The following is a 7500-nucleotide window of genomic DNA, read 5'->3' as shown; positions in this document are numbered from 1 at the left end:
GGCAGGCAGGCAGGCAGGCAGGCAGGCAGGCAGGCAGGCAGGCAGGCAGGCAGGCAGGCAAAGTCAAAGTCAGACGATGGCAGGCAGGCAGGCAGGCAGGCAGGCAGGCAGGCAGGCAGGCAGGCAGGCAGGCAGGCAGGCAAAGTCAAAGTCAGACGATGGCAGGCAGGCAGGCAGGCAGGCAGGCAGGCAGGCAGGCAGGCAGGCAGGCAGGCAGGCAGGCAGGCAAAGTCAAAGTCAGACGATGGCAGGCAGGCAGGCAGGCAGGCAGGCAGGCAGGCAGGCAGGCAGGCAGGCAGGCAGGCAGGCAGGCAGGCAGGCAGGCAGGCAGGCAGGCAGGCAGGCAGGCAGGCAGGCAGGCAGGCAGGCAGGCAGGCAGGCAGGCAGGCAGGCAGGCAGGCAGGCAGGCAGGCAGGCAGGCAAAGTCAAAGTCAGACGATGGCAGGCAGGCAGGCAGGCAGGCAGGCAGGCAGGCAGGCAGGCAGGCAGGCAGGCAAAGTCAAAGTCAGACGATGGCAGGCAGGCAGGCAGGCAGGCAGGCAGGCAGGCAGGCAGGCAGGCAGGCAGGCAGGCAGGCAGGCAGGCAGGCAGGCAGGCAGGCAGGCAGGCAAAGTCAAAGTCAGACGATGGCAGGCAGGCAGGCAGGCAGGCAGGCAGGCAGGCAGGCAGGCAGGCAGGCAGGCAAAGTCAAAGTCAGACGATGGCAGGCAGGCAGGCAGGCAGGCAGGCTGCTCGTCTTGTCGGTCTTCTCAGGAGGCGGACTACCGCGCACTACTAGTAGAGGCCGTCTCGCTCGGCTAGCCGAAGGCTGCTCGTCTTGTCGGCCTTCTCAGGAGGCGGACTACCGCGCACTACTAGTAGAGGCCGTCTCGCTCGGCTAGCCGAAGGCTGCTCGTCTTGTCGGCCTTCTCAGGAGGCGAGCTACCGCGTACTACTAGTAGAGGCCGTCTCGCTCGGCTAGCCGAAGGCTGCTCGTCTTGTCGGCCTTCTCAGGAGGCGGACTACCGCGCACTACTAGTAGAGGCCGTCTCGCTCGGCTAGCCGAAGGCTGCTCGTCTTGTCGGTCTTCTCAGGAGGCGAGCTCCCGCGTACTACTAGTAGAGGCCGTCTCGCTCGGCTAGCCGAAGGCTGCTCGTCTTGTCGGCCTTCTCAGGAGGCGGACTACCGCGCACTACTAGTAGAGGCCGTCTCGCTCGGCTAGCCGAAGGCTGCTCGTCTTGTCGGCCTTCTCAGGAGGCGGACTACCGCGCACTACTAGTAGAGGCCGTCTCGCTCGGCTAGCCGAAGGCTGCTCGTCTTGTCGGCCTTCTCAGGAGGCGGACTACCGCGCACTACTAGTAGAGGCCGTCTCGCTCGGCTAGCCGAAGGCTGCTCGTCTTGTCGGCCTTCTCAGGAGGCGGACTACCGCGCACTACTAGTAGAGGCCGTCTCGCTCGGCTAGCCGAAGGCTGCTCGTCTTGTCGGCCTTCTCAGGAGGCGGACTACCGCGCACTACTAGTAGAGGCCGTCTCGCTCGGCTAGCCGAAGGCTGCTCGTCTTGTCGGTCTTCTCAGGAGGCGGACTACCGCGCACTACTGGTAGAGGCCGTCTCGCTCGGCTAGCCGAAGGCTGCTCGTCTTGTCGGTCTTCTCAGGAGGCGAGCTCCCGCGTACTACTAGTAGTCGCCGTCTCGCTCGGCTAGCCGAAGGCTGCTCGTCTTGTCGGTCTTCTCAGGAGGCGAGCTCCCGCGTACTACTAGTAGTCGCCGTCTCGCTCGGCTAGCCGAAGGCTGCTCGTCTTGTCGGTCTTCTCAGGAGGCGAGCTCCCGCGTACTACTAGTAGTTGCCGTCTCGCTCGGCTAGCCGAAGGCTGCTCGTCTTGTCGGTCTTCTCAGGAGGCGAACTACCGCGCGCTACTAGTACCCGCGCGCTCCCGCCTTCGCGGGTCGTTCGATTCCATATCCGAGGGCGCGTACGCGAGTACGCGAGTGGGTACCGCCCTCCGGAACTCGAGCGATAAGGGAGCGCCCCCAACCGTCCGAGATCTTCTCGGACATTTCCTTGGCTGACTAGCGACTGGCCGCTCGACGCGTCGGAGTAGCACCTAGTGCGCCGCGCGCCGAAGCCGTCCGCGAGTGCTCGCGAGGCGAGCGAAGGGTCGGGACAGTCGAAACCGTCGCTCGAGCGGTACGACTGACGAGTCGCGAGGGGCGTCCTCTCCTTCGAGAGACGCTCGCTCGGCGTTGAGGTGATCGCGCGAAAGGTGGTGAACATTAGCGACGATCGAGTCGAGCCCGGCGATCGAGGCGCGCGGCCGGGTACCATCGACGACGATCGTCGCGCGACACGCCGACGGCCGTTTTCACGAACGGCGAGACGCGTCGCGACGCGGAGGCCTCGTCGCTAGAGGCGGCGAGCGCCGACAGTCGTCGCGCGCGTCTTACGCACGGGCAGTCGTAAGACGCGAGAGTCGCGCGCGGCTTCGCGAGGAGAGACGAAGCGCGGACGCGTCTGACGCGGACGTGTGCTTCGTACGCTCGCGAGGCGGCGGCGCGCGGCGAGCCTCGAGACACGAACCTAGATTGCCGCGTCCGTCGACCGAGGCGACGGACGCTAGAGGGCGCGAGGGACCGGCAACCCCTCGCGCCCGACGCCGGCGACGTACGCGTCGACCGAGCTCTATCTGGTTGATCCTGCCAGTAATCATATGCTTGTCTCAAAGATTAAGCCATGCATGTCTAAGTACAAGCCGTGTAGACGGCGAGACTGCGGACGGCTCATTAAATCGGTTATGACTCCACTGGGGACAGACTCACCCGTGGATAACGTGCGGTAACTCCGGTGCTAATACATGCGACAAGGCTCCGACTTCGCCTCCGGGCGTGGGAAGGGCGCACTTATTAGGCGAAAACCAGCGGCTCGTCTCCGGACGGGCCTCGGTGGACGACACCCGAGTAATTGCCGCCGATCGCACGGCCTTCGAGCCGGCGACGCCTACACTGAGTTTCTGATCTATCATGCTGACGACGGTTGGTGCTATGCCAACCGTGGCGTTAACGGATAACAGAGAATCTGGGTTCGATTCTGGAGAGGCCGCATGAGAAACGGCGACCACTTCTAAGGAAGGCAGCAGGCACGCAAATTACCCACTTCGGACACCGAGAGGTAGTGACGAACAATACCGATGCGGCGCGCAAACGCGTCGCCGTAATCGGAATGAGTACACTTCAAATCCTTTAACGAGGATCCACTAGAGGGCAAGCCTGGTGCCAGCAGCCGCGGTAATTCCAGCTCTAGCAGCGTATATTTATATTGCTGCGTTTAAAAAGCTCGTAGTTGAAGCGTCAGACGCGGGAGGGCGGACGGCCGTACCGGTCGCTCTCGCCCGACCGAGCCAGGCGCGGAGGGCGCGCGTCGCTTGCACTTCGCCGTGTGAGCGCGCCGCCGCTGCACGTTCACCTTGAAGAAATTGAACCGCTTAGAGGGGGCGAGCAGCTTGAACAGCTCAGCATGGTATGATGGAAAATGGGCTCGTACTCATTTTGTTGGTTAGAGAGTCGGCGAGCCAATGATTAACAGGGACTGCCGGGGGCATTCGTACTCGGACGGGAGAGGTGAAATTCAAGGATCGTCCGAAGACGCCCTACTGCGAAAGCATTTGCCAAGAATGTTTTCATTAATCAAGAACGAAAGTCAGAGGTGCGAAGGCGATCAGATACCGCCGTAGTTCTGACCGTAAACGTTGCCGACTGGCAATTGGGCGCACTTCTACAGAAGTTGCCGCCAGCAGTATTGCCCGGGAAACCAAAGTCATTGGGTTCCGGGGGGAGTATGGTTGCAAAGCTGAAACTTAAAGGAATTGACGGAAGGGCACCACCAGGAGTGGAGCCTGCGGCTTAATTTGACTCAACACGGGAAACCTCACCCGGCCCGAACACTGTTATGACAGACAGGTTGAGAGCTCTTTCTCGATTCAGTGGTTGGTGGTGCATGGCCGTTCTTAGTTCGTGGAGCGATCTGTCTGGTTAATTCCGATAACGAACGAGACTCTTGCCTGCTAAATAGACGGCGCCGACTACGGACGGCGACCGTTCGCTTCTTAGAGGGACAAGCGGCTTTTAGCCGCGTGAAGCGGAGAGCAATAACAGGTCAGTGATGCCCTCAGATGTTCGGGGCCGCACGCGCGCTACACTGTTCGCATCAGCGTGTTTCTCCCGCGCCGGTCGGCGTGGGCAACCCGTTGAACCGCGAACGTGCTAGGGATCGGAGATTGCAATTGTTCTCCGTGAACGAGGAATTCCTTGTACTGGCGAGTCATCAGCTCGCGGGGAATCTGTCCCTGCCCTTTGTACACACCGCCCGTCGCTACTACCGATTGAGTGGTTTAGTGAGGCTCACGGACCGCGCGCGGCACACGGCGCTCTCGGGCGTCGCGTCGCGAGGCGGAAAGTGAGACGAACTTGATCACTTCTAGGAAGTAAAAGTCGTAACAAGGTTTTCGTAGGTGAACCTGCGTAAGGATCATTGTCGATGATCCGGCCGTCGTTCGAGAACGCGTTCGCGAAAGCGACGCGCTCGAGAACGTCGACCGCGAGCCCGAAGAGAAAGGGAATTGACGGTTAGCGTCGAGGCGTCGACTTCGCGTTCGACGCCGAGGCGGGAATTGACGGTTAGCGTCGAGGCGTCGACTTCGCGGTCGGCGCCGAGGCGGGAATTGACGGTTAGCGTCGAGGCGTCGACTTCGCGGTCGGCGCCGAGGCGGGAATTGACGGTTAGCGTCGAGGCGTCGACTTCGCGGTCGGCGCCGAGGCGGGAATTGACGGTTAGCGTCGAGGCGTCGACTTCGCGGTCGGCGCCGAGGCGGGAATTGACGGTTAGCGTCGAGGCGTCGACTTCGCGTTCGACGCCGAGGCGGGAATTGACGGCGCGTCGCGACGTCGACTTCGCGGTCGACGTCGAGGCGGGAATTGACGGTTACGCGAAAGGTACGGGTGCGTAGGACCGGGGTGGTCGGTAAAGTCGCGTCGCGCGTTTCGGCGCGCGCCGCGATTATCGCTCGAAGACCTCGTGCGAGCTAGCCGCCGTCGCACGGCGAGCTCGCGAGAGGCGCCCGTACCGAACTGCGCTCGTTCGTCTCGGTTTGACACACACGAGGACTGAAGCGAGGACCGGGCGAGGACTCGCGCGCGCGGGCGGCGCTGCCTGCCGCCCCGAGCGAGTCGAACGCGAACTGAGAGCGTAGCCCCGACTACGCGAAGCACAACTCTGAGCGGTGGATCACTCGGCTCGCACGTCGATGAAGAGCGCAGCCAGCTGCGTTAGGCAATGTGAACTGCAGGACACATCGATCATCGGCATCTCGAACGCACATTGTGGCCTCGGGTCATCCCGAGGCCGCGCCCGTCTGAGGGTCGTCATTCGCCGACCATCGTCGCTCGAGCGCGCCCTCGTCGGCGCCGCTCGCGACGCCCTGGGACGCTGCCGACCGCGCGTCGGCCTCGTCCTCAAGCGTACTACCGGCGCGCTCGCTCCCGAGGGGAGCGCGCGCCCGGGCCCGGACGACGCGTGACCGCGCGGAGAGAGAGAGAGACGAAGAGGTTACGGCGTAGCGCGCGCGAACGGCGACGCGCGTCGGGCGCGCGAGGTTTCGTCGAGTCGGTTCTCGACGAGCCCGCGCGGCCGCGACGCGGCGATCGCCGTCGCCTCCGTCGCTCGCGCGGCGACGGAGAGACCGCGCGCTCCCTCTTCGTCCCGCGCGGCTCTCGCGGTCGTCCGAACTCGTCTAGTACGACCTCAGATCGGACGCGACTACCCGCCGAACTTAAGCATATCAGTAAGCGGAGGAAAAGAAACTAACTAGGATTCCCCGAGTAGCGGCGAGCGAAAGGGGAGAAGCCCAGCGCCGAAGCCCGCGACCCCTCGGTCGCCGTGCGATGTGGCGTTTCGGCGGCGACTCGCGACCGTCGCTCCCGGCACGAGTATCTCTGAAAGGGTCTGCCCGAGCGGGTGTCAGCCCTCTACTCGCCGGACGAGCGTCGGACGCCCGTCGTCGTCGCGGAGTCGGGTTGCTTGAGAGTGCAGCCCAAAGCGGGTGGTAAGCTCCATCTAAGGCTAAATACCTAGTGCGAGACCGATAGCGAACAAGTACCGTGAGGGAAAGTTGCAAAGAACTTTGAAAAGAGAGTTCAAGAGTACGTGAAACCGTTCAGAGGCAAACGGACGGAACCGGGCGAGTTCGTCGTCGTCATTCAGCCGAGCGGCCGCGCTCTCTCGGGAGGGCGGTCCGATCGGTGCACTTGGCGGCGGCGGAGCGCGACGACCGCCCGTCGAGTCGTCGGAAGCCCGGCGGCTAGGTGGCGACGCGTTCGCGCGTCGTGTTATAGGCCGACCGAGGCGTTGACCGACTCGACGGGCGAGGAGCGCCTGCGGTGCACTCCCCGCGCGGGAGTGGCTCGAGGCGGCGGGCTCGCGGACGCCGGCGGCGAACTGCTCGCAGTTTGTCGTCGCGCGCGCCGTCTGTCGCGCCGCTCGACGCCACGCGGCACCCGGGGTCCGAGTCGTGTGGTTCCCGGCACTCCGTCCGACCCGTCTTGAAACACGGACCAAGGAGTTGAGCGCGCGCGCGAGTCGATGGGCTCACGCGCGAACCCCAGCGGCGCAGCTAAGGCAAAACGGGCGCGATCCGGCACTGGCGTGTCGGCGCAACGCCGGCCCGCGGGCGACTCGACGCGAGTGCCCGCGGCGCGAGAGCGCGCGCGCTCAGACCCGAAAGGTGGTGAACTATGCTTGAGCAGGGCGAAGCCAGAGGAAACTCTGGTGGAGGCTCGCAGCGATCCTGACGTGCAAATCGGTCGTCAAACTTGAGCATAGGGGCGAAAGACTAATCGAACCGCCTAGTAGCTGGTTCCCTCCGAAGTTTCCCTCAGGATAGCTGGCACTCGAGATAAATGGTTTTATCCGGTAAAGCGAATGATTAGAGGCATTGGGGACGAAACGTCCTCAACCTATTCTCAAACTTTAAATGGGTAAGAAGCGCGGCCCTTCCCGAGCGGGGTCGCGCGAGCTTAGCGCGAACAGAGAGTGCCCAGTGGGCCGTTTTTGGTAAGCAGAACTGGCGCTGTGGGATGAACCAAACGCCCGGTTAAGGCGCCCGACGCGCGCTCATGAGAGACCACAAAAGGTGTTGGTTGATATAGACAGCAGGACGGTGGCCATGGAAGTCGGAATCCGCTAAGGAGTGTGTAACAACTCACCTGCCGAATCAACTAGCCCTGAAAATGGATGGCGCTGGAGCGCGCGGCCTATACCGGGCCGTCGGGGCAACGCGTGCGAAATGCCAGGCCCCGACGAGTAGGAGGGCGTGTCGGTGGCGTCGAAGCGTAGTGCGCGAGCACGCGTGGAGCCGCCTTCAGTGCAGATCTTGGTGGTAGTAGCAAGTATACAAATGAGAACTTTGTAGACCGAAGTGGAGAAGGGTTCCATGTGAACAGCAGTTGGACATGGGTCAGTCGGCCCTAAGAGA

General features: G+C 63.2%; 1 non-coding gene and 1 pseudogene across 1 annotated transcript; both read left to right on the top strand.

Moving 5' to 3' along the window:
• Nucleotides 1-5239: 5239 nt before the first annotated feature.
• LOC137409224 (5.8S ribosomal RNA) lies at nt 5240-5392 on the top strand. The gene has a single exon (XR_010980459.1). It is a non-coding gene; the product is annotated as a 5.8S ribosomal RNA (ribosomal RNA).
• A 374-nt stretch (nt 5393-5766) lies between these two features.
• The window catches only part of LOC137409241 (large subunit ribosomal RNA), a 5879-nt pseudogene continuing 4145 nt past the window's right edge, over nt 5767-7500 (top strand).

The sequence above is a fragment of the Watersipora subatra genome, chromosome 11, assembly GCF_963576615.1.
Source record: "Watersipora subatra chromosome 11, tzWatSuba1.1, whole genome shotgun sequence".
NCBI classification, from domain to species: Eukaryota; Metazoa; Bryozoa; class Gymnolaemata; order Cheilostomatida; family Watersiporidae; genus Watersipora; species Watersipora subatra.
The sequence above is the reverse complement of the archived record's forward strand: the minus strand, read 5'-3'. Positions and strand labels throughout refer to the sequence as shown.